Source organism: Hyperolius riggenbachi, chromosome 7, assembly GCF_040937935.1.
Source record: "Hyperolius riggenbachi isolate aHypRig1 chromosome 7, aHypRig1.pri, whole genome shotgun sequence".
In the NCBI taxonomy this organism is placed as follows: Eukaryota; Metazoa; Chordata; class Amphibia; order Anura; family Hyperoliidae; genus Hyperolius; species Hyperolius riggenbachi.
This window is the reverse complement of record NC_090652.1, coordinates 249,369,110-249,393,120: the sequence shown is the minus strand read 5'-3', so window position 1 is coordinate 249,393,120 and position 24,011 is coordinate 249,369,110. Positions and strand designations below refer to the sequence as shown.

Sequence of the window (24,011 nt, the reverse complement as noted above, 5' to 3'; positions counted from 1 at the left end):
CGCTGTTCATGGTCACGTCCATTCACTCCAGGCACTGCGATTGGGTAGAGGACCGTTCGGTCTTCTTCCCCAATCACCCAGCACGGAAGCCCGACGGAAACAGCGGCGGTAGCGGCGCACACACGGCGGTAGCAGCGGCGGGAACGCGTGACGTATTAAAACGTCATGTTGCTGTTAATAGCGGTAAGCATGACGTTTTAATACGTTAGGATGTCAGTAAATGGTTAAAAAAAAAAAAAAAAAAAAAAACTCAAAATAATTTTCACCTACCTTTAGGAACTTTTTCAATTGTAAAATGCGGAAAAGTTGTTTTATAGAGAAGATGAAAATTGTTTCCTAGGAGAGAACTCAGGTGAACGGTGTAATGGCATTTGGGCCTTTATGTCTCAAAAGGGGTGAATATATCAGAAGTACAGTGATTTTCTCATGTGTGGACCTTTTTAGTGATGGCTTCTAATGTTGCTCAAGAGAACGCCAAAGAAACCGCTAAAAGACACTGCATGTAGTTTAAACCAGACACTATGCTGGCTGAATCGTTGTCTTTATAGCCAGCAACAGGCTAGGCCTGATCCAATTCACTTTTTCTCCTAAGTTTTCTTCTTTGTGATATTTTTACATTATAGATAAAATGCCTCTTCAAAACCATTTTTTTTGGGTGGGGATAACTGGTGCCCAGAATCTCTCCTTTAGACCAGGGCAGTGTCTGGCAACACTGACCCCAGAATATCTGCAGGCATAATGCAGTTCACAGCCCCACCCCCTTTCTGTCCCTGCTACAGTTGACTTTGGATGTAGCAACAGCAGCCGTGTACAGAGCATGGAGCAGCTCTGGGGAACGTGACAGTGCAAAAAGCTAGGTATGAGCACACGTGACAGAAAAATGGCGCACAGCGCCGAAAGTATACAAATGGCGCCGCATTGACTTACACTATAACACGCTATTTAACGTGTTAACAAAATGCAGGGGGGATAATGTAAGGCAGCGGGGGTCGGAGGGGGAGAGTGTTAGGCAGCGGGAGGGTTTAGTGTGAGAGGCAGACACAGGCAGAGGGTATTATATACATTACCAGGTCCCTGATCGCGTCTTCTCTCCACTTCCTACTTAGTATGAATGAGCCCGGCAGCCAGCCAATCACAATGCGGCTTCAGTACCAGCATGGTGATTGGCTGGCTGCAGGACTATTTCAAACTAAACAGGAAGTAGAGAGAAGAAGATGGGATTGCCGGGACCAGGTAATGTATGAGAGATGCCGCTAATGACATCTTATTACTAAAGTTACCGTATTTAATGTTTCAGGACATTTCTGAAACATTAAATACCTTCAGTAGCAAGATGCCATTATCGGCATTACCCTGTGCCATTTTTCACAGGTGCGATTTTTGACTGTACCCATGAGCACAGCCCTGTGCTCTGCTGTGTGCTAGTAAAGAAGGAAGTTGAGACCCCACAGAATTCTTCACCTTCCCGTTCATTACAGAGGTTGGCTGTCCTCATTATCTGTATCCAAACTGCTCCCCATCGATCCAGTCATCGATTCGGAGCAGATCGCACATGTCGGAAATGTGCATCCGTTCCCGTGAACTGGGTGGAAAATTGCATTGTGTATAGACAGCATGATGTCCTACCATATTATTATACTGTATTGTGTGTGGCTGAAGGAGACCTTTCAGGAATCCCCCCCTTGAAAATCCTTGGTTTGCTCCTGCTTTTAACCCTTTAGCAGCCACTTATAGCAAATCTTTATGTGCGCTGCAGGGCCGTTTTTTTTTTTGTTTTTTTTTGCCACTGGGGAAGTCTTCCCCAGGCTGTCAGAGTATGCAGAGTGGCGCAGGGAGCTGTCATAGTTACCTCTTCCTGGCGGTTGGATCGGCTTCTCTTCTCCTCCGCTGGCGGCGCTGCAATGCAGACATCCTTTTCGGAGATTGGATCACATGATATAACATGTAATCGTAACCCAGGGGATGGCGTCAGCGTTGCAGCACTACCCGGTGGTGGAAGAGGGGTGATGGTTTTCCGTATGGACAAGTCTGACCCTAGCCTTAAAGGACAACTGTAACGAGAGGAATATGGAGGCTGCCATATTTATCTCCTTTTAAACAATACCAGTTGCCTGGCTATCCTGCTTATTCTCTATCTCTAATACATTTAGCCATAGACCCTGAACAAGCATGCAGCAGATCAGGTGCTTGATATCGTCAGATGTGACAAGATTAGCTGCATGCTTGTTTCTGTTGCGATTCAAACACTACTGTAGCCAAAGAGATCAGCAGGGCTGCCAGGTATTTAAAAAAAAAAAATATGCCAGCCTCCATATCCCTCATAGCCAGTGTCCCGGGGTCCCTTCTGTAGCGGTCGCTGACCCGGCCAGGTTGGCGGCTTCTGTGCATGTGCCAGCACACTGCTCGCGGTAGTGCTCCCAGTGCTGCACATAACGCTCCTGGACATGGGTTGTTGGGCTGCTACAGAGGGGACCCGAGGACACTGGCTGGGAGCGGAGCTGTGGCGAGAAACACATAGGCTTCCAGGGGCTGGAGGAAGCCTTTTAGGGCTGGTTCAGACGGACGTTTGGAGGCGTCGCGGTCGTTAGCGTCGCGGCGGCAATGCGTTCAGGCTTTCAGCAGCGTTCGCGTTGCGTTCGGATGCGGTCACGTTTTTTCTTCCCCTAGGGGGACTTTACCCGTCGCGGTTAACCGCCCTTGGAAGCTACATGTAGTTTCCAGGGGCTCCTTGAACGCCAGGGAAAATCGGGACCCGAACGCAGCGTTCATGTAAACGCGCGAAAGCTTGGTACAAACGCTTAACACCAAGCCCCGAACACTGGCAGTAAACGCTCTGCAAGCGTCCGTCTGAACCAGCCCTTAAGTATTCTTTAAATTTTTCCTTTAAATTTTTAAAATTTCTTTAAAGGGAATCCGAGGTGAAAATAAACTGAATAGAAACAATTGTATTTATCCAGATCAGCTTATTTCAGCGAGCGGCTCTCAGAGCTAAGCGGCGAAACTGGGCTTCCCATAGCTGCAATGCTATGCTGCGCGGGGAGCGTAGCGGTAATTCTGGGCTCTGGCGGCTGCCAGACCCCGAATTACATCACCCTCCCGAGTTGCGACAACACGGAGGGGGAATAGTTTTTAATGCTGCCTCGGTGTTTAGCAGCAGCGGTGAGAGCCGTCATTTGGCTCTCACCGCACTGAACTGAGCGGCGCCGAAATAATATGCACCCGTATTTATCTTACTACTTCTAAATTTACTTTTTTTAAATTTTTATTTTATTTTTTAGATATTCCATGGGTTTATTTTATATTTAAACATTGAGGGCTGGTGCACACCAGAGCGGCCTTTTCAGCGTTTCTGCAGCCACTTGCGGCTGCGGATCCGCTTGGTCAATGTATCTCAATGGGGTGGTTCACACCAGAGCGGGAGGCATTTTGCAGAAACGCATACTCCCGGGGTGAGGCATTTTTTGGATTGTGGATGCGTTTCTGCCTCAATGTTAAGTATAGGAAAAACGCAAACCGCTCTGAAAAATGCCAGTTCAGAGCGGGTTTGCAGGCGTTTTTGTTACAGAAGCTGTTCAGTAACAGCTTTACTGTAACAATATCTGAAATCTACTACACCAAAAACGCTTCACAAAACTGCAAAATGCTCGCTGAAACGCTACAGAAAAAGAAGAAAAAGCTTTTCAAAATCTGCTAGCATTTTGCGGATCTGCTAGCCGGTTTTTGGTGTGCACCAGGCCTCACAAAGCAGATTGACTGTTTTATTGTCTGCTCGGTGGCAGCCTATTAAGTGTCCCAGAGTTAAACTACATGAACTATTGACCTTTTTCTATCTCTCCCCTTCCCTCAGAAGTTGTATTCTGCCAGGAAAACTTTTATGGCTGTAATTTGCTTATCAGTGCTGTTTACTATATTTCTGAGAAGGTTCTGACAAGACGCAAACTGTCACTTGCATGCCTGAGCATTAACTCTTTCAGGCAGCAACTTTAAAAAAACAAGAAAAAAAAAAAAAAAAAAAAAAAAACAAAACACCGGCCTGGTTATTCATATTTTTCCTTTTACATACACATGTTTATCTCAAAAAATCTATTAACCCTTCGCACTCTCGCATGCAATTGTTCAAACAAATGCATCCACAGATTCACTCATCCAGGCACAACTGTTATCCCTACAGCTAAGTTAAAAGCCGGGGTTTTAGTTCACAGAAGAATGCATTCTTATGCTTAGTCACCTATACTGTGCAGAAGTACCCAGGTAAACATAGGTGTCCTAACTCTGGCCCTGTAACATGCATAGTGCAGACATGCAAACACATTCATTGCATCAAACCTATCAATGGATTAGGAGCACACATCCTGACGTCCTCTCCTGGTAGCTAAGACTACTCCTGGGCCTTTCTTGTAGTTGGAGATGAGTGAACTGTGACACCACACTTAAAAACAAACAAAAAAAAAAGCAAACAGAGAAGCTTCCCCATATTGGAGCATTGGATTTGGTAAAGTCTTAAGCCAATGTGTTGTAAGACACAAGTAAGCTTTAGGATAGCAGGAATGGTTGCATGGCCACCTAGCTTTTCATCCTTCCCAGGCCAGCTAGGCTGGCTTCAGCCTGTAGTGTCGGTAGTATAGTGGTGAGCATAGCTGCCCTCCAAGCAGTTGACCTGGGTTCGATTCCTGGCCAAGGTATGTAAGCATGCTTTTGACAGCCTACAAATCCCTGGAAGACAAGCTCGGAGGGAGGAAGGGAGGGAGGAAGGAAGAAGCGGCTGTGAGGTGCTATATAAGTAATAACAATCAGCCAGGAGCAAGGTAACAACCCTACAAGAGCCTAACTAAGCTTTCCCTAGCAGAGTCTGTCAGTATCTGTCCCTTAACTAATTACTGTAGGCAGACGACTGAGTAAAACAGCTGGAGAACCTTGCCTTTTATAAGGGGGGGCTGCAGGAGTGAGTGTAGTCTGATTGGGGACAATGTGCCTGCTGACTGTGATGTAGAGGGTGAAAGTTGACTCTAATGGAGCATTATGAGGGCAAACCGAACTTCTGGAAAAAGTTCGTCTTAGTTGGCGAACGCGATCCACCCAAAGTTCGCCTGGAACTGTTCGCGGGCGAACCGTTCGGGCCACCTCTACTTCTCAATGCACAATCGCAGGTTACTGGGAACAATGTGCAAGTTTCCACAGCAGGGAAAAAAAGGCAACTCTGCTGCTTTTTATCGCACAACGCATGCAAATCCCCATTGTTAACAGTCCGCAGATTCAGCAGCGCCCCAAGTGTGGATCAGTTTTTTTTTATTTGTCCAGTGTGAATGAACATATGAAAACTACCTCAATCTTCAGAGCTTCTCTATGAAAGCTAAGCTGTTACTCATCTACAGTATATAGTTGATGAAGCAAGCAGATATACAATACTGATACATCAAGAGCCAAATGCATATTAGAGGTCCAAACAATGTTAGGGCTCATGCACACTGAGCGTTTCTGGATTTTTTTTTAAGCGCTGGCGATTTTCAAAATCACCCTAAAAGCGCTTGTGCAATGATTTCCTAAGAGAGTGTTCACATGTGAGTGTTTTGATTTTAGTAAAATCGCAAACGAGCTACATGTACCATTTTCTGAGCGCTTTGGCTCAATGGAAGGTATAGGGAAATTGCAAAGTGCTTGAAAAAGAGCTTTGTATAGCGATTTTCCGAGCGCTTTTAAAGAGAACCCGAGGTGGGTTTGAAGAATTTTATCTGCATACAGAGGCTGGATCTGCCTATACAGCCCAGCCTCTGTTGCTATCCCAAACCCCGCTAAGGTCCCTCTGCACTCTGCAATCCCTCAAATCACAGCCACGCTGCCAAACAGCTTGTCAGAGTTGGCTGTGTTTATCTCTATAGTGTCAGTCTGCTGCTCTCCCCGCCTCCTGCAGAACTCCGGTCCCTGCCTGCATCTTTTCCCTCCCTGCTGATTGGAGGGAAGGGATGGGGGCAGGGACCGGAGCTATGCAGGAGGCGGGGAGCAGCCGAGACTGACACTACAGATGTAAACACAGCCTCACAGCACGGCTGTGATTTATGGGGGATTGCAGAGTGCAGGGGGACCTCAGGGGGGTTTGGGATAGCAGCAGAGGCTGGGCTGTATAGGCAGATCCAGCCTCTGTATGCAGATAACACATTCTTTAAACACACCTCGGGTTCTCTTTAAGAATCAATTGTATTCTTTTACGGGTCAAAGAGTTCACTTCCTGACCAACGTCAGGGAGTGAAAATCACAATCCCTCATCAAAAGCGCTTTTCTAAGCTCAAAGCGCAGGGAAAAGCGCTTTAAAAAAGATCAGTAAAATCGCTCAACGCTTGTGATAGCGCTGGCGATTTATAATGTGAACAAGGCCTAAAGAAGTATTATTCTGGTAACAGAACAGTAAACTGTTTCTGACCCTAAACTTTGTACTTGTTGCTTAGTAGCATGATTCCAACACAGTCATTCTGATCTTCATCAAATGCAGATCTGTGTCTCTGAGGCACGTCTGCTACGTCAGTCCAAATTAGGTTTAATTGAGTTATTTGGATATTACGCAATCTGGGAAGTATCTGTTTCTTAGTTATAATTATGTGGTGTCAGATCTGGCACAGACTGCAGCCTGCACAAGTATTACTGTACTTATATTTTCCGCGTTTTCACGCTCTAGTGTGAATGGGCCCTAAACTAGTCTGAAGAGTTTTTGCCATCAGCATTTTTGCGATTTTGTTTCTGCAGTTCTATATGCGTTTCCATTTTTCAAGTGCTTTTTTTTGTTGTTGTTGTTGAATTCTCCCCTTTTCAATGGAGAAAAATACAGCATCATATTTTGTAAAAAAACAAAACAAAAAGAAACCCAAAACATGCATACGATGCATGCATTTTTTTCCCAAGTCTCATATTCATATTGGGCTTCCACATCAAGTGCAGTGGGTCGCAGGGTGGTGGGCTCAGACGCAGTGACGCACAGCATGCTGTGTGATAGCTGGGTAATACATGTGTTTACAGAGGCAGTGAGGCATATTTTCACTGTACTGTATGCCTCATGACTTGGTGTGAAAGGGCCTTGCATGTCACTAAACATTCTCTTTCCATTTCAAACTGACAATAAGGTCAAACTGCTCTATGCAGCCTCAGCAACATCCCCTTTTAAAAAAGATAGAACAGTTGAGAGTACGTGATATGGAAGCTGCCATATTCATTTCCTTTTAAAGGGAACCAGAGAGGAACGTAATAAAAAAAAAAAAAAAAGAAAAAAGCTTTTATACATACCTGGGGCTTCTTCCAGCCCCATAAGCCTGCATCGCTCCTACGCCGCCATCCTCCGCTTCCTGGATCGGCGGTACCGGGTCCCGTCACTTCCGACGGACGCGGCCAATTGTCCGCATCACAGGGGCTCCCGCCATACCCGTACGCATGCGGCTGCGCAGTAAGCAGCCGCACGCGTACGTATATGGAGGCAGCCCCGTGTGATGCGGACAATTGGCCGCGTCTGCCTCTGCCGGCCGACTGGCGGCCATGACGAGACCCGGTACCGGTGGATCCAGGCAGCAAAGGACGGCGGCGTGGGAGCGATCCGTGCGTATGGGGCTGGAGGAAGCCCCAGGTATGTATAGAAACTTTTTCCTGGGGCCTCTGGTTCCCTTTAAACAATACCAATTGCCCGGGTGTCCTGCTGATCTATTTGGCTGCGGTAGTCTCTGAATAACACCAGAAACCAGCATGCAGCTATTGTCACTTCTAACAATGTCAGAAGCACCTGATCTGCTGCATGCTTGTTCAGGGTCTATGGCTAAAAGGATTAGAGGCAGAGGATCAGCAGGATAGCCAGACAACTAGTATTGATTAAAAGAAAATAAATATGGCGTCTCCCCATCACTCTCACCTTGGGTTCACTTTAAGCCTCACCAGATGCGTAACCCTTGTTGCAAGAAGAATTTAATGCACAAGGCAAGAGAATTTATCATTCATAGTCAACACCTGCACTAATCTATTGACTGGAAGCAATGGATGACACACTACCGCCTACCAGTTCCGGTTTGAAGCACTATGGAATGCCTATAGCAATCCTAAAGCAAATTAAAATAAAGACAGATACTTACCTCTTTTTTTGGGAGCCTAGAACTGGGTCAATCAAATGCACCCCCTGCCAAATTGGTTTGCCTCAAGTTGTTCTAGTTTTCTGACTCACTAAGGGCCCTTTCACATGGCAGCTCACAAGCCGTGAATTCACCACCTGTCAGCTGCTCTCCTGCACCAGCCTTGCGCTGTACAGGCAGCCCCCCACGGAGTGAGATCTGAGCCTGGCTGACTCAACATATCACGTTCCTCCACCGCGCAGTAACACAACCGCGTGACAATGCTTGACACGCAAGGTGTTACAGCTGCTGCAATTCGGCTAGATTTAAATTGCACTGGCGGGAGGCAGACAGGAGGATGAACTGCTCGGCAACCGTGCAGTTCAGCCGTCCGTCTTAAAAGGGGCCTAAGTCAGCCTTCAGGCTGGTTTCACACCAGGACGTTGCGTTTTAGGGGACGTTATGGTCGCATAACGTGCCCCAAACGCAACACCTGGTGCTCTCTAATGTAGACGTCAGAGTGAGCCGCGTTGTGCAGCTCACTCTGGCGTCTGTGATGCCGTGATGCGCACTCTTGGACGCATGCGGCATCACGTGGTCCCGCCCGTCCAATCGCCGCACAGAGCGGCCGCTCCAGGAAGTAAACACTGCACGTCACTGAGTGCAGTGAATATTAATTAGCCATGTGCTTGGCCGCTCTCCGCTCCTCCCCAACATTACAGCGCATGTGCAAGCAGTCTAACGTGGCTCTGCCGCTTATAAAGTACTGCATGCAGTACGTTCGGTTACGGCGCAGCGTTACTGAGTAACGCAACGTGGGCGCTGTGAACAGCCCATTGATTTTTCATTGCTGTGCCGTGGGGTGCGTTACAGGCTGCTCTAACGTGCGCCTGTAACGTCCCACTGTGAAACCAGCCTTAAGGGCTGTTTTACACTACAAATCACAAATTCTCTGCATTTGCAATATTTGCCAATTTCAACTTGATGTTTTGTGCCATTTTTAAAATTTGACAAGGCAATTATTTATTGGATTGGGGGAACACAGACGCGCACACACACATTGTGCATTTAGACATCTTAAAACATGTATAAGATATCTGCATTTGATATAGGAAGATAACGTTTTTTTTTTCTCCAACCAAACAAAAAGCGCAAACATTGGTTCTGTTCTTGCACAACAAAATGCTAAATTCAAAGTCTGTCAGAAGGGAGATGAGAGTACAGGATCTTCTGGGCACTTGAAATCCAGGCTTGATGCTTTCACCGTACAGGTCCTTCTCAAAAAAAATATTAGCATATTGTGATAAAGTTCATTATTTTCTGGAATGTACTGATAAACATTAGACTTTCATATATTTTAGATTCATTACACACAACTGAAGTAGTTCAAGCCTTTTATTGTTTTAATATTGATGATTTTGGCATACAGCTCATAAAAACCCAAATTTCCCATCTCAAAAAATTTGCACGTTTCATCCGACCAATAAAAGAAAAGTGTTTTTAAAACAAAAAAGTCAACCTTCAAATAATTATGTTCAGTTATGCACTCAATACTTGGTCAGGAATCCTTTTGCAGAAATGACCGCTTCAATGCGGCGTGGCATGGAGGCAATCAGCCTGTGGCACTGCTCAGGTGTTATGGAGGCCCAGGATGCTTCGATAGCGGCCTTAAGCTCATCCAGAGTGTTGGGTCTTGCGTCTCTCAACTTTCTCTTCACAATATCCCACAGATTCTCTATGGGGTTCAGGTCAGGAGAGTTGGCCGGCCAATTGAGCACAGTAATACCATGGTCAGTAAACCATTTACCAGTGGTTTTGGCACTGTGAGCAGGTGCCAGGTTGTGCTGAAAAATGAAATCATCCGCTATCGAAGTATCCTGGGCCTCCATAACACCTGTGCAGTGCCACAGGCTGATTGCCTCCATGCCACGCCGCATTGAAGCAGTCATTTCTGCAAAAGGATTCCCGACCAAGTATTGAGTACATAACTGAACATAATTATTTGAAGGTTGACTTTTTTTGTTTTAAAAAACACTTTTCTTTTATTGGTAGGATGAAATATGCTAATTTTTTGAGATAGGAAATTTGCGTTTTCATGAGCTGTATGCCAAAATTATCAATATTAAAACAATAAAAGGCTTGAACTACTTCAGTTGTGTGTATTTGAATCTAAAATATATGAAAGTCTAATGTTTATCAGTACATTACAGAAAATAATGAACTTCATCACAATATGCTATTTTTTTTTAGAAGATCCTGTATACTCACCTCCTTCCCTGGCAGTCTTCATGGTAGGAGGTCTGTCATTTTGTGTACAGATCATGCAGTGTTCTGTATTAAAGTAGAATGATGCTTGGACAGAGCATGCAGTCTGAGATCTGTTTACACAAGTTTGTGCTGGGTCAAGCCACAGAGAAGCCTACCAGCATGAAGAAGACTGTCAAACACCGTTTTCTCCCTCTTCAGATTTTTGCCCAGAGATGCTCTTTAACTGGGTAACCCACCTTACTACTATCACAAGCCCTGCCTGTATCACTACTCTCACAAGCGCTGTGCTTAAGGTCGCATTCACAGTGGGACGTTATAAAGTCTTATAACGCAGCTTACCGCACTGCAATACTGATCCAATAGGCCGTTCACAGTGCAACGTTAAAGTTGTATTAAAACATTTTTTGCATTGTGGTAGCTCACTGCTTGCAGTGCGTTACCTCTTAACGTAGATCCGCTGCGACTTACGGCGCATTAAAAAAACGCAACGTCCCACTGTGAATACAGCCTAAAGGACAACTATCAAAGTGCCAAATGTTATTCCAGTAATTACTAGCAAATAGCAATAAAAGGCTTTTTTCATCTTTTCATTTTTATGTGACGTATATATAACATTTAAGGAGAACAGGTTTCATTGTGGGCATTACTACAGAGGACTGTGTCCAGCACATCCAGCATACAGAAACAATCCTTACTGGCAGTAATGCAGTGACTGAAAGGTCTTCAAAAATGATAGAAAGCAGAAATATAACATCAAATAAGGTGTAAATAACTCATCAGTTGTTCCTGTGTCTCTGTCTGCCTCACGCAGTTCTAAAGTAAACAGAGATTGCACCCAGGAAGAGTTCATTCTGAATGGGGGGGGGGGGGTGTAAGCATGCAAGTACAGGAATAAAGTACAGGTCCTGCTCTTTAGATCCTTTCTCTGTAGCTGAAAAATCTCTCTGCTGTTCTCATATGATCTGTAAGAAAGCAGTGTGCGTGGGCAGAGCAGAAACAAACGTTAACATCATTCCTCTGTAAATAGTGACAGAGCAGTGGCACCTATCTACATGGTACAGCTCTGGCCCAGACGCAGACTTTGTTACAAAAAGCTGATACACAAGGTATTCCTTTCACACAGGCTGTGATCAGAGACTTCTGAAAAGCTTTCTATTGTTACTGGCTAAAAGCTCTATAGGTATGTGGGGTTTACAGAATGACAGTTTCTTTGATATTTCCTCTCTAAGTCCCACAAACACTAGACTGCAGTCGTCAGAGCATGAGTGATGCCTGACAATTAGCGACGAGCACACAACGTCACCACACATTTGAGTTCAGCCACAGCAAACGATGGTGTTTTCCAATATGATAGCTACTGAAAGTGCAAACATGAGGATTCAGACGTGTGAGATTCACAACACATATGTAGTTTGAATGGATGGATCATTTGTCATCTTTCAATATGAATGACCGGCACCGATTAATGCCTAAACCGATCTGCCAGGATGGATCGGTCCACATGGATGATATTCACTGTCAGCCGACCCACTGTTTATCGTTTCTGATGACCACGTCTAGTATGTGAATGGAGCTTTACAGAGAGTGAGAAAAGAAATCCATATATTGCACTGATAAAGTCCTCCCTGTTTATAGTTTGACTGTAGAATGTGTTGGAAACCATATTAAAAAGGGACTCCGAGCACCTCTCATGGGCATGCCTTTAAGACTCCGACCAGTACTGCAAACTACTTAAAGAGGCATACTTTTCTGTAGCTTGTGCTCTCCTCTTTCATTTGATGCCTGAATCGCCGTACTACACCAAATTGTTTTTTGTTCGATTTCAATTTAAAAATCGCGGCTGCCATCTTGGCTAAGTTATAACTTCTGGGTCACCCCTGTCTTCTCTGTTAGAGAAGTGCATCACTGAATGAAGCAGGAAGAGGAAGTGACATGCATGGCCATTGCAAGAGGCTCCTCCAGAGGGGTCATAGCACGACTTTGTTGGAAGTCGTCTGGCTTAAAGTCATGCCCATGAGAGGTGCTCGGAGTCCCTTTAAGATGCTATACAAGCAGATGCAAGAAATTAAACCAGCTCTATTTAAACATGCTCTTAACTGACAACTTTAAAGCTTACTCTAGTTATGTACTCACTTTGTAAACTATTGAGGAGGTTTACACATAGCTATGTGCAGTTCAGTGATTTAAAAAGCCTTTTGAATCACAAGAACTTTGATAGATGCCCTTCATGCTTAAAAAGCACATGCCCTGTTCAGATTCTAGATCATCCCTTCAGCAAATGACCCATGCATACACTTCTCTCCATTCAGGGCCCGTTTTTTTACTGTTGCGACACGATTTCACCGGCATCCCGACGCTTGTAAAAACGCATGCGGATGCGTTTCCGCATGCGTTTTTACCCGCGATTTTGCGTGCGATTTCGCATGGCAGGGTGCCATGCGAAATTAACCATGACTCTGCCAGGGCAAAATAACATTGAAAAAGGTGCGAAATCGCACGCGAATCGCGGGTAAAAACGCATGTAAAAAACGCATGCGTTTTTCCTATTAAATACATTAGCGGCGATTCGCATGGATTCCCGACGCAGGCGAATTCTGTGGGTCCCGTCGTGCAGATTTGGCCAGCCGCCAAATCGCTCCCGCACGCCGCACATATGGAAACAGCCCCGGCCACTTCAATGTACCAAGCGAATCCGCATGTCGTCGCCGCATGCGGATTCGCTATGGTGGAAATGAGCCCTCAGTCCGCAGAGAATCCCAGGAAGGTGGAACCAGTCCAACATTCACCACATGCCAGAGCTCTTGTGATGCTAGTATATTATCTGCATAATGGGATTGTTAGATTTTCCATGTATACGCACACACCTTACCATTCCTCTGGGTATATAAATCATGGCTAGCTTTTATTCAAGGTAAACAGGGCTGGAAAACACAAACCAATAATCACTCTCAGATCTACAAACGATCTGATTGGTTGTTGAATGCAGGGCAGTTTTTAGCCTGATTAGCGGCCTGGCCACTTTTGCCTCTCCCAATCTTGTGGATAGAAAGGTTTGCAAGCATTAATAACAAAATGGATAGGTTACATGCAGACATTAGTCTCTCTCTCTCTCTCTCGCTCTCTCTCTCTCTCTATATCTCTTACTACCTGGGAAGATATTTTCTGGGGGTCTCAGCTGAGTGGAACCACAAACCGCTAATCAGATTTCACTCTTTGACGTCAATGGGAAGATTTAAAAGGTTTCCATTCTCACAGTAATTAAGCCAGAGTCCCCAAACTTGGCTCAGTTGGTTACTTGATGACAGGGCTAAAATTCAGGGTAAGTGGGCGGAGCATTAAACAGCCAATCACATTTCAGTCATTCATTTACATGGGTAAATGTAAACTGCATTCATTCTCAAACCATCAATGGTTGGTTCTCAAATCTGGCACAGCTGGTCACTGGGTGACTGGGATTAATATTCAGGAAAGTGGGTGGAGCCTGCAACAGCCAACGTTCACCTATTAATTTTCAAAGGGAATATTTAAATTGCTGCAATTCTAACAAGGTTAATGGCAGACGCCTCAAGCCTAGTACAGTCTGTCATTGGGTGACTGGGGTACAAATATAGAAAATGGGGTGGAGCTACAGCCAATCAGATCTGTTTGATTAATTTCAATGGGAAATTTTAAACTGCTTTAATTCCCACATTATTGATTCCAAGGACTCCAAACCTCAAACTTGAGTGACTGAGTGACGGAGTGTCAAGGTTAGACAAAGTGGTTGGAGACAACAACCAAATACATACCCAATCAATGCGGGGGTCTTCAGTTAGTAAGTCTATAAAAAGGATACAAATTATTAGCAAGCTAGTTTTGTGATTCCTAGGGGAAAGTCTCCCTTAGGCATTCTATGAACTGAATTTACTGGGTTTGGGAAAAGGGAGGAACATATATCATCCTGAAAACCTGGACTGGAAATGATCTTCTATTAGGTGACAAATGAGTAATATCAGAACAAAATTAGGTTGCTGAATGCGTAGTAAACCTGCGTCAATGCACTCATGTACACCACAGCAACTAAAGCGGGATTTAAATATGCCAGGAGGCTTGGTTTGTAGCAGGGGTCAAGTCCTGTGTGAACGCGGGTGGACGACGTCCACCTACTTTTTTCGGAGAGTGGACATCGTCCACCCTAGCATGTGGAGGTGGGACGCACAATGAAGGGGGACTGGTGGGCACAGTGGCGGGGAAGGGGGGAGGAAGTCTCCCCCTTCCCTTACCATGGGGCTCCTCCTCCAGAACTAAACATTTGCGGTGGCTGGCAGCGGGCATCAGCGGGCGGGCTATTTACCTCCTTCTCATTCCTTGCGCCGGAAGAAGTTCTGCGTGCCGCTGCTCTGGTCTAGACCAGTCCAGACCAGCGGCAATGCAGAGCTTCAACTCGCACCGGAACGAGGAAGAGGTAAGTCCCCACCTGCTGATGCCCGCTGCCGCAAATGTTTAGTTCTGGAGGGGGGAGTGAGGTAAGGGGAGCCGTCCCCACTTACCCTCCGATATGCCCACAACTGCCCCTTCACTGCGCGACCCACCTTCTTCTGGGGACACCTGGCTACATATACTGGGGACACCTATAGACCTGGCTACATACACTGGGGACGCCTATAGACCTAGCTATACTGGGGACACCTATAGACCTGGCTACATATACTGGGGACACCTATAGACCTAGCTATACTGCGGACACCTATACTGGGGACACCTATACACCTGGCTACATATACTGGGGACAACTATAGACCTGGCTACATATATTGGGGACACCTATACACCTGCTTAACTATTCTGGGGACACCTATACACCTGGTTATACTGGGGACACCAATAGACCTGGCTTTCTATTGTGGGGACATCTATACACTGCTACCTATTCTGGGGACATCTATACACCTGCCTACCTATTCTGGCGACAACTATAAACAAACATGGCTATTTATACTGGGGCCACCTAAAGACCTGTCTAGCTATACTGGGGGTACCTATTTTGGGGGAACTGCTATCAGATCTGTATTTTGCCAGATTGTGTATGTTGGGGGGGGACCACTGCTGCCAGATTACATGTATTTTGGGTGATACGTGCATTTTGGGTGATCCGCTGCCAGGTTACGCGTATTTTGGGGAACTGCTGCCTGATTATGTCTATTTTGAGGAACCACAGTCATATCTGTATTTTGGAGGAACCTCTGCTAGATTACGTGTATTTTTGGTAAAATGCTCTCAGATTACATTTTTGGGGGCTACACTATGGCAGAGCTCAAACTTCCCCAGCAGACCTTTTACACCACTGCTAAGGTCATGTATATTTGGCCCCACCCATGCCCACATTCTGCTATGTGATCATGCCCATTTTTTGGCTTTTTAGGGTGAGTCCACTCACCTCTTTTCTCAGAACTAGACCTCTGGTTTGTAGTGACAATTTAAATCTTTCTTCTTTGTGGGGAGCAGACGTCAGCGCTGCTCCCCTCCATCTAGGCTGTGTTTTCAAGAAGTGTAAGAGAGCTTGGCACGCTGCCTGCACTGCACTTCTCCCCCTTTAGGTAAACGCAGTCATATAGCAAAATGTGTTTGCAAAGCTGGAATAGTGCTCACGTCAGTTTAGGGAGGGGGCAGGAAATGACCTACATGCGGTGTAGTTGCCATTTCTGGTAGTGCAGATGCAATTGCACGTACTGTGCCTTTAAATTGAAAGCGTGGCTGTGCTGCAGAGACATTGGCAGCACATTGGGTTTCATGGACAATTATGGAGTGCTCCTAACACATGCCAATGGCTGCATAGAGAGGAACTAATGAAAACAATGAATAAAATAACTTATTGTTTATAATATTAATGTAAAGAAGACTTAGTAAGCGTTTGGCCATTGTAAAATCTTTCCTCTCCCCGATTTACATTCTTAAATGTATCACAGGTGGCGACATCTTTAGTTCTGCCAGGTGACCTGTGCGGAATGTTCGGAATTCTCTGCACAGAGGGAGATATTAAATACTCACCTGTCCCGACATCTTTGGGTCAAAGGTGATGCTCCGCCCCCTTCTCGGCAGTGCAATTGCAGACATTTTTCTAAAGGCTGCCAAGGCTATTCAGAACCTCTGCCTGCAATGCTGCAGCCCACCCTCAGCTCAGCAGCGGCTGCCAAGCTGGGGATGGGCCGCAGCAATGCAGATGGGCATGGCCAAAGCCTTGGCTGCAATTCTGAATAATAATACAAAAAAAAAAACACAAGGCCCATTCTCTGAGGGAGGCAGAGCAATCACCTGCCTGGAGGGAGAACTGTTAAGAATTTAACCCCTCACCTGTCCTCATTAAGACAGAGCCTGTCCTCACAGGTTCTGTCATTGTTTAGCTTAGGTACTCCTTAATGTCCTTTTCTAATGTTTCTTTTGCATGTATGTAAAATGCATTGTTAAACCATGCAAATCTCTCAATAAAAAAAAAAAAAAAAAAAAAAAAAAAAGGGATTCATTGAAGAATGACTACTACTATTCAAAGTCCATATAGTGAAGATCATTATCACTACAGAACTAATAAAGAACCAATAAAGAGCTAATGCAGCGACTGGCGGAGGGCCCTGGTGCAAACGCAGCCTCTGCATCCCGTATTGCTATGTCACTGTGCCTTATGGCAAACACAGGCCTGATTGTGAATAAAACATACAGGTAGTCCGACTTACGAACATCCGACTTACGAATAACCCCTGATATGAACGGCATGGATTCTGTGTTTCTATGGGAAGTAATAAAAAGTTCAAATTGGACTTGTAGTTTTTGAGAAAAATCGATTTGAAAAAAATTAAAACGAAAAAAAAAAAATGGTTTTTAAACTTATATAAGCAGTCACAGAGGGCAGATGTGACACAGATGGACACTGGAGGCACAGAGGCACAGTGTCTGAATCACACACCTGAAACAAGTATGCAGCTAATCCAGTCTGACTTCAGTCAGAGCACCTATTCTGCATGCTTGTTGAGGGGCTGTGGCTAAAAGTATTAGAGACACAGGATCAGCAGGAGAGTCAGGCAACTTGTATTTAAAAGGAAAAAAGCATGTCCTTCTCAGTTTAGGTTCCCTTTAAGAACAGATTCAGGTTAAGAAGGAACCTACAGTCCCTATCTGGTTCGTTAACCGGGGACTACCTGTACATGAAATGTAAACCAAACAGCTGAGTACTGGACAAGCCCCTTACAGGATCTTTTGTGCCCCTTGGGCCATGTCTTACTATCAAAGACTTGCAGTATGCATCAACACAGCAATAGGTCTCTGCAGCTAAGTTTCAGCTCAGGTGACAACACTATTAGTAGCTGCATTCATGATCAACAGAAGCAATCAGAGCCAGGGATCTCCAACTGCCACAAGTACCTGCTGTATGTCACCTGCGCGCAAAAGCCCCAAAATCTCTAATGCACAACATCACTGTATTCATAAGAGCTAACAGCACTGCTGAAAATCTGTCATCAAACTTTATTATACACTGATTAGACGGCAATAAAGTCACTCGGAAGTGGAGATGGTCTGTTCACCGCTCCGCCAATAGTGGTGGCATCTTTTGAATGTAGTTTTTCCCAAATAATAAGAGAAAAGCACTAACCTGCTTGCAGATAGGGAGTCTGTTAAAGCCCAGATGCAAGTTCCTCTAACATCATGCAAGTAGCTCATTTCCTGTAAACGCTGCACATGACGGCAAACTTCCTCTTCTCTGCACCTTACTCTTCAGCTTTTTTTTGTCTTTTTTCGCTATGACTATCAACAGCACCTAACTGTATCTCTGGCTTTGTTCACAGAAGCAGATGATTAACAGAGAAACCGCGGCAGAGGCTGAAGGCATTCATCCGAGTGCAGCGAACACAGACTTTCACACAGGTGCTCCATGAAGAGACAAGACACACAACAACATTTATATTGAGCTTTTCTCTTGGCCGCATCAAAGCGCCAGAGCTGCAGCCACTAGGGAGCACCTTATAGGCAGGTAGTCTTGCCCAAGGACTCCTTACTGAACAGGTGGCAGGTTCCTGAACAGGAAGAGCCGAGATTCGAACCCTGGTCTCCTGTGTCAGAGGCAGAGCCCTGTACACTGTCCAGCCCCGAAGAAGAGATCATTCTTGCAGAACAGAAGTGTGAAAATCAAAAGACTGATATAGCCAGGCTTTGGTTTTCATGGGCTCTGTGTACTGATCTCCTGTGTTCTCTATTATGGGGTCCGCTCTAGGCGATTCCTATGCTTAGAGTATTATGTGCCGGATTTGTACCTCTTTCACATTAATGCTCGTTCCTGACATACACAACTACCCTTTAAATAACAGACAAAACATGGCATATGCCTAGTGGTTATTCATCATTTTAAATGCCAAGTAGCTGCTAAATTTTGAGTATTTGTAGTCAAGGCAGGAAACACCACTAAACAAGGCCTACAAAAAAAACACACACACACACACACACACACACACACACACACACACACACACACACACACACACACACACACACACACACACACACACACACACACACACACACACACACACACACACACACACACACACACACACACACACACACACACACACACACACACACACACACACACACACACACACACACACACACACACACACACACACACACACACAATGCGATAACTGTACAGGTTTTCAAACCTTGTGATGTAAGTTTTCCTACTGCTTGGTGTTTAACAAATCAAAAGTCCTACCAACCACCATATGTACTGTAGATCTCTGGAGTGCCCACTTTCACAGTGCTAAGTGATTTTTTGGCGATCTGGTAATTCAACGTTTTTTTCCCCTCCTGTTGGAAATTGCATTTGAACCGTACACCCGTCAGATCGCAGTCTCTTGGGTTTACAGCAGGGCTGTGGAGTCAGAGTTGGAGTCAGAGAGCTGGACTCGGAGCAATTTTGGGTACCTGGAGTTGGAGGTTTCATAAACTGAGGAGTCAGAGTCGGGAGTTAGAGTCAGGTGATTCTTCACAAACACACAAAGTTATCCTGCGCTCCAGCCAAAAGGTCACACGGCCAAAGGTGGTTCCCCTTTAAAGTTTCCACACTGCAGCGCTCCGGATAGGGTGGTTAGCAAGACAACTGAAGATAAATAGAGCGCGCCATAGTGCATTAAACGTTTTCAGGGTGTTTTATTGACACATAAAAGTTATACTCACAAACAGTGGAGTTAAAATCGCATGTCAGCGGGCAGCCAGCCGCTTCCCTCAGTGGTGGAGAATGACGCGCTGTGGCCAGCAGCGCGGATTCCGATGTCCTGGGCTCCGTTTCGCTGAGGAGTGGGCGTGGCTGGGTTCAGTAAGTGTGTAACGTCATGACGCGTTTCGGCGCACGGTGCCTTCGTCAGATGACGTCTACACGCTGTGATGGGCTTACTTGAGGTGTTTCCTCGCATAGTCGCCATGGCGACTGGAGGAAGCTCAAAACAACTTTATTGAACTTACATTGTGGAACAATGAAGCAGGGAAGGAGGGCGTGTGTGTGGGCGCATTGGCCGGCGCGTCATCCTCCACAGCTGTAAATGGATTCTAGCTTAAATAGACATACAAATTGCGAAAAGACCTTTTTGTGAAAAATTGAATAAAACAGTAATATTATATATATGGGTATATAAAAACCAGTGCCAACATAAATAGCTAATACTTAGAACTCCAATCAGTGTTTTCACATGCCACTGCACAATTTATGTTGGCACTGGTTTTTATATACCTTCCCTGCTTCACTCCTCAGCGAAACGGAGCCCAGGACATCGGAATCCGCGCTGCTGGCCACAGCGCGTAATTCTCCACCACTGAGGGAAGCGGCTGGCTGCCCGCTGACATGCGATTTTAACTCCACTGTTTGTGAGTATAACTTTTATGTGTCAATAAAACACCCTGAAGACGTTTAATGCACTATGGCGCGCTCTATTTATCTTCAGTTGTCAGGTGATTCTTCTACCGACTTCACAGCCCTGCGTGGACAGCATGCACTCTTCTTCCGAGGTAAGCTACAAACACTACAGGGTGAATCTGACATGAAGGAAGACACGGTGCAGAGTGTCAGGCCCCCACATCAGGCACCTCTGCTGCCTGTACTCTGCAAGGGAACACAGAGAAAGAGGGCAGGCAGCCACTAGACCACCAGGGAACATGCTATGGGAGAGGGAGGGTGGCCACTAGACACCAGGCAGGCTCTATATGGGGATGGGGGGGGACTACTAGGAGCCAGGTAATTTATTGCGGAACAAGGAGGAACCCCTAGACACCAGGGAATGCTATATAGTAGGAGGAGGTGGGGCCACTAGTCCACCAGAGGGGGAAAAAAAAATGATATGGGGATGTTAAATGCAGAGGCCTGACTTGCCATCCGAATTTTAAGGTCTGAAAATTTGCAAATGAAGGTCAGAAGTACAATGTGTAGCCTGTGAGATACATTACATTTGTGGCATATGCCTTTTTGCAAACAAAATGTTAATAAGTACCAACCCTGCTTAAAGTCACCAATTGTAGTTTGAGGAAAGAATATTTTCTTTTTTTGCAGTGTTTCCTTGATCTGTGCAATATAATTAAAAAAAAAAAAATGGAGGGAGGGAGGCACTATAGTAAGAAGGGTCACTAATAAGGGCACTATAATCATCAAGGAGGCACTAATGGACCTTTAATGGAAGATTTAATGAGGGGCGTTATGAAAGAGAAAAGCAATAAAACAGAGTACAAATGAAATGTTGTAGCATGCTGTACAATCTGACTCCTAGTCTTTCAAATATACACTGTGTATTTAATATCTATTTAGCTACACCTACCATTCTAAACTCATCTAGCTATCCTTATCTTCAAATGCTCCAAAGTATGTGGCATGACTGCAAACTGACATGGCATCATTAGGTAGGCACCCACAGGCGTCCGAGCCATTAGGCAGCTATAAATTTTCGCCTAAGACGACAGGAAGAGGCAAAGGCGCTTCTGCACTGAGTAGTGAGAGAAGAAATGCCTCTCAGCTGACTCAGGTGTCAGTTTACACAGCAGCAGCGGGGCTGACTGGACTTCAGCTCAATGATTCAAAGAACCACAGTAATGAATGAGTCAGTGAGAGAAGGCACTCATCCTAGTCAGGGATCCGAGGAGTACAGCATCATCAGCTCCTGAGTCCAACTCCTGAGAATTCAGTCCCTCTCTCTCTGCTACTGCTAACTGCGTGGATGTAGAGACTGTGTAGCAGCCAGGCATTGACTTCCCCCCAGGCCGCCTTTCATTCATTGATTTAGGGTTGGTCCTGTGTCTGCTGTATTCAGGTTTGTTGATGTAAGGCAATGTAAAATACTAGGCTAGCTGATAAAAGTGCAATTAGAGGGCAGGCTAGCTGGTAAATATACACAGCATGATGTAGAACTCGTCTGGAGGGTCAGTGGGAAAAAAATCTGTCTGGTCTCTCTCCATTGTTATAATGACTGCATGTGCAGATAAGGTCTTAAACAGGTTGAAAAGTTTTGACAGTCCCTAGACTCCAGGAGGGCTGCTTGCTGACTTGTGTAAGAGATTGGCAGGGACAGCAGTCCTATTACCAGCAACTAGTCTCTGTGTAATGTGGGACTGCAATACAGATAAACTGCTCCATCTCAGGCTATTCTCAGTCTCACTCCACTCCTCCTATCTCTGTATGTGTATAGTGTATGTCTACTGTGTGCTGTGTACAGTGTGCTCTGTGTGTGTGTGTGTGTGTGTGTGTGTGTGTGTGTGTGTGTGTGTGTGTGTGTGTGTGTGTGTGTGTGTGTGTGTGTGTGTGTATGTTGTGTGCAGTGTGTGTACTGTCTGTGTGTATGTTGTGTGCAGTGTGTGTACTGTGTGTGTGTATGTTGTGTGCAGTGTGTGTACTGTGTGTGTGTGTGTACTGTGTGTGTGTGTACTGTGTGTGTGTGTACTGTGTGTGTGTGTACTGTGTGTGTGTGTGTGTGTGTGTGTGTGTACTGTGCTGTGCGTGTCTAAAGTGTGTGTGTGTGTGTGTGTGTGTGTACTGTGTATAGTGTGTATGTTGTGTGCAGTGTGTGTACTGTGTGTGTGTGTGTGTGTGTGTGTGAGTGTGTATGTTATGTGCAGTGTGTGTACTGTGTGTACTGTGTGTGTGTGTGTACTGTGTGTGTGTGTGTGTACTGTGCTGTGCATGTCTAGTGTGTGTGTGTGTGTGTGTGTGTGTGTGTGTGTGTGTGTGTGTGTGTGTGTGTGTGTGTGTGTGTGTGTGTGTGTGTACTGTGTACAGTGTGTACAGTGTGTATGTTGTGTGCAGTGTGTGTACTGTGTGCGTGTGTGTGTACACTGTGTGTGTGTGTGTGTGTGTATAGTGTGTGTGTGTGTACTGTGTGTGGTGTGTGTGAGTGCATGCCGCAATAAGTATATTTTATGGTGAAACGCTCTGCTGCATAACAACTATTTTCTGGTGAACCCATGCTGCAATAAGTACATTTTCTGGTGAAACGCTGCTGCATTATGATTTTCGGGGTCTTGGGGGTGGGGTTCACCACAGGAGTGGTGTTCACCATGAGGGGTGCGGGGTATGGGACTGGGGGCAATCACGGGGGGGGGGGGGTGCCACAGGATTTCTCGCCTGGAGTGACAAAATGGCTAGAGACGCCCCTGTAGGCACCAGAAGCTAACAGTCCTTGCTAGGGATTATGGGAAGTGTAGTGCAGTGTTAATCAGACAACTGCTGCAGAAGGCAGCATCAACTCCACCAAGTAGCCTTAGGGCCCTTTCACATAGGCAGCTGATAAGCAGGCCCTGTAGAGGCGCTGTATAGGTGTGCCCCCCCCCCCCCCACACACACACACACACACACAGAGTGAGATCTGCCACAGCCGCTCTCAGACTCGACATGTCACGGCTCTCTGCCGCCAGTAGCAACACCACGTGTCAAGGCTCGACTCATGTGGTGTTACGACCGCAGCAATTCGCCTGCATTTAAATTGCGCCCAAATTGCACTGGCAAACACACAGTTCAGCCGTCCTTCTGAAAGGGGCCTAAGGCAGAGAGCAATCTTGACAGAATCAAAAGTTGTTTTGCTGTGTACAGGAAAACGCATGTCTTCTTGCTCATCAATGGCCCATTTAGGAATCCAAGATAATTTTTTTTTTTTTTTTTTTTTTTTTTTTTTGCAGTTCTTGTTCAAAAAAAAAAAAAAAAAAAAAAAAAAAAAAAAGAAAGAAATGCAAGGACAACAACCTTCTGCTTTTCTCTGCATATCACCTGCCTTTGTAACTGAAATTTACTTTACCGCAAACGAAAAAGCAAATGCAGTGAGTAAGAAAATTAAAAACCTCCTGCAATATTGTATTTGTAAACATCATTTTTCTTTGAACGTTTTAAAGCGAATCTGATTGGAGGAGAGTAGGAATGTGTCCAGAGGATTTTCTAGATGTTCCATTTTAAGCCTGCAAATGGCATTAGCAGCAACACCCTGCATACTTCCCACAGATAAAAATAAATAAATAAAACTTTCTGGAATCTATTTATTTCGAGGACCAGTTTCCGATTCTTACGCATAGGCTTACTTCCCTATATTTAAAAAATCTATTATTGTGTAAAAAGTGAAATGCATATTTATACAATTTGGGGATTTTTATTCAATGTGTTGTCTCTGTGCATTGTAT

The 24,011-nt window shown here is 45.3% G+C and overlaps 1 protein-coding gene across 4 annotated transcripts in view; it reads right to left on the bottom strand.

Moving 5' to 3' along the window:
* WIPF1 (WAS/WASL interacting protein family member 1) overlaps positions 1-24,011 on the bottom strand; it is a 179,749-nt gene that overhangs the window by 123,297 nt on the left and 32,441 nt on the right. The window contains exon 1 of one of the 4 annotated variants that reach the window (XM_068245474.1): positions 17,965-18,035. The exons of the other annotated variants lie outside the window; for them this stretch is intronic. The gene's annotated coding sequence lies outside the window, so the exon portion shown is untranslated. Of the gene's footprint in view, positions 1-17,964; positions 18,036-24,011 lie in introns of those variants that run through there. 4 annotated transcript variants of the gene reach the window in all.